The sequence below is a fragment of the Microcebus murinus genome, chromosome 2 (genome assembly GCF_040939455.1).
Source record: "Microcebus murinus isolate Inina chromosome 2, M.murinus_Inina_mat1.0, whole genome shotgun sequence".
Taxonomy (NCBI): Eukaryota; Metazoa; Chordata; class Mammalia; order Primates; family Cheirogaleidae; genus Microcebus; species Microcebus murinus.
The window spans coordinates 41954240-41957733 of record NC_134105.1 but is presented as its reverse complement, the minus strand read 5'-3'; positions in this window follow the sequence as shown (position 1 = coordinate 41957733).

Below are 3494 nucleotides of genomic sequence, written 5' to 3'. Positions count from 1 at the left end.
CGCCCCCGCTGCCACGGCAACCCAGGCCTTGTGATTCGCCGGCCAGACCGGCCACGCCTCAGCCCCGCAGCCCCGCAGGCGCCCCCTAGCTTTTTCGCTCACCCGTGCACATTTTCAGAGCTTCCTCGCCTGAGAGCCTTCCCTGGCCTCTGCGGATTTCATGGCCCCTCTTGGCGTTTAATATGGATGCCATTGGGTCGGGTTTTAGAGTCAGTTATGGAGGAATTTTTTCTGATTTCTCTCTTTATCCTAGCGCCCTGCACGGGGTCTGGGAGAGCTGATGGGAAACTGAGGCCCACAGAGAGGGCACGACTTGGGCAAAGGGCATCCCAGCTCCTTCTCCAATTTGGGGATGGAAGGAGGGGGCTTGGGAAGGATGGCCGGGGCGTGGGGGGGAGGGGGCAAGGCCAAAGAGAGGAGCAAGGAGCTGCAGGGACAGTCAGGACTCAGCGGGTCCCCAGACTCCCTGAGCCCACTCTGGACAGGCACTGTGCAGAGTGCCCGGGACCCAGATGTGGTCTCTGACAGTAGTGAGGGAAACAGTGACCACACAGTGTGGTCGGGCGTGTGAGAGAGGGAGGCCTCTGACCCAGGCTGAGGGTGGGTAGGTCGGGGAAGCCTTCCTGGAGCAGAATTCCAAAGTCAGCGTTGAAGCCTGTGTAGGATTTGCCAGGGGAAGAAAGGAATTGAGGGTTCGTGCCCCCAAAAGGGCATGCCCTCTCTTCCCTCCTCCCCTACCCCCACCAGTGCCCCAGATCATGCAATAAGACTGAGATTGTCTGTCTTCCCTGATCACCTTTGATCCTTCCAAGGGCCTTAGGCAAAGGCAAGGCAGAAATCTACACCCCATTCCATGGTGACAAGATTGAAGCCAGAGAGAAGTAAGATTTGCCCCAGGGTCCTGCATTCAGTCTGTGCCAAAGCTGGAGACACAGAAGGTCTCCTACCAGGCCCCATTCAATGCTCTTCTGACACCCCAAGCTGGTATTTAAATAAAAAGTGTGCCCTCCCCCTCAGCACAGCCAAGACCTGCACTCTTGGGCACTAGGCCATGCCCATGGCTGGCAGAGCGTCCACACTGTATCCCTGAACTAAGGGTCAGAGGCAGGAATACACATAGACCAGACAGGTTGGGTCATCTAAGGACAGATTCTGCTGTTTCCCAGCCATGGGACCTTAAGCAAGTCACTTCCTTCTTTGAATCTCAGCAGTCTTACCTGTAAAATGAAACTAAGAATCTCTGCCTCCCCAGACTGCTGTGAGGATTAAATGACCTCATTTAGGTAACACTCCTGGCACACAGCAGGAGCTCAATAAAAGGTCATTCTCAGCCCTTGAGAAGGGAACTTACGAGGCCCAAGGACAGAGACGGCCTCTCACTCACTCTTGGGGCAGTAGCTGGCACACAGTAAATGCTCAGGAAATATTTGCCGAATGACAAGTGGATGAATACATGAATCTAGTCCCAACTTACCAGTGACACACAAACGTCCTAATCCTGGTTCTGCCACTTCCTAGCTGGTGGCCTTGGGCAAGTTACCCTGGCCAAGCTTCAATTTCCCCATCTGTGACATGGATGTAGGACTGTAGCTTCCTGGAGGAGCTGTTTTGAGGTGTCAGCGAGGGGCAGATGTGTACACTATTGAGTCCTGTGCACAGGGGGGCCCTCGGCCAGCCCAGGTATTCTCAGGGTGGCCAGACCTGCCTGCAGCAGCATTCTTCTCCTCTGGCCTGAGCCACTTGGCTCCAGGACTCTTGGAGGAGTGACCTGAGGAACTAAGCCAAGGCACTGGGCCGGGAGTCCTGGCTGCCAGGCAGGCTCACAGCAACTCACTCATTCCCTTGTAGGTGCCACTGTAGCCCCTTCCACTCCCATGGTACACAAGAGGAAACTAAGGCTCAGACAGGGAAAATTGCTTGCCCTAGTCACCTCTAGTGCGGCATGGGTTGTACAACAGATATGGGACTTGTAATGACATGTCAAGAGCTCCCCGACTGTGAGAGTGTCTAACCCATTCAGCCTCTGGAGCCATCTGTATGTCAGTGGAGTCATCAAGCTTCTCAGCAGGGAGTCAGGCCTCTGTGACGGCTGCTGCCTTTAGTCCTCACCTCCTGCCATCTCTGCCCTATGTCCTGTGAGCTCCAGCCACATGGGACTGCTCTGTCCCTTGGACACACCCTGTATTGGTGAACCTCTGGCCTTTCATACCTGTCCTGCTGCTGACATTTCCCCCACACCTACTTTCCCCACCCAACTCCTACTCATCTTGTCAGAGTCAGAGCAAAAGCCAAACCCACACGATAGGATGGCTATTATCACGAAAGAAAGAAAGAAAGAAAGAAAGAAAGAAAGAAAGAAAGAAAGAAAGAAAGAAAGAAAGAAAGAAAGAAAGAAAGAAAGAAAGAAAGAAAGAAAGAAAGAGAAGAACACATATTGGTGAGGATGTGGAAAAATGAGAACCTTCGGGCATTGCTGGTAGGAAAGTCAAATGGTCCAGGTGCTATGGAAAACAGTATGGCAGTTTCTCAAAGAATGTTGTTTTAATTTACCTTTTTATTGCTAAAGTCAAATATTTCCCCAAATTTATTAATTGGCTATATTTCTTCTTTTGAAAGTGCTGGTCTATTTTTCAAGAGGAAGCAACGGAGGTGGCAGGAGCCCAGGAGGAGGTGGACGAGGAGTGAGAGGGACTCCCAAATGCAGACCTGCTCTGAGGCCCAGGCATGAGAGGACCAGCAGCCGCCACAGCAGGGAGCCCAGCTGTGGGGGAGGAGGCGGGAACACTCCAGTCTGGGAGGAACACTGGCCAGTGCAAGAACCAGAACCGGGAGCACGAAGCAGAGCGCAGGCTGGGAACCCAGGGGGAGGAGTGGACTGGCATTGACCCAGAGCTGCCACCTGTCAGGTTTCCCTGTGACACCTTCCTGCCCCTGGGGGAAGGACTGGCACCCTCATGTCGCAGGTGACAGATCATACATTGCTGGGAGTGGAGAAGTGGGATAAGGGCCAGCGCATGGAGCCCATAGTCTTTCCACAGAGAGAGGTGGCGGGCTCCATTCAGAGGAGGAACCCTGAAGAACTGCAGCAAGGACAGGGCAGCAGTGAGGAAGGGACAGGGCAGCAGCGAGGACGGGACAGCGGCAGGAGCAAGGGTGGCTTGTGCAGCTGGGAGGGTCAGTGCTAACTCAGACAGCTCTGGCAGAGAGGGTAGAGTACCGCCATGGAGAAATGGCTGGGGCTTCAGCAACCTGGGGTTCCAGGCCTACTTGGGCACGCCCCGTCTGTGAGCTGGGCAAGTCCTTTTCCTCCTCTGAGCCTCAGTTTCCTCGTCAGCTGAGCAGAGAGTAAAAACATGTCTTTTGCCTTGCACCGGGGTTTGCGCGCCCTGAATTTGGCAATGCACCTGTTTTTCTGGCACACCTGGTTGTGCAGTGTCAGCGTCTAAAAGCCGCTGAGCAGCGAAAGCGGAAACACCCACAGGGCGCTCCCCGTC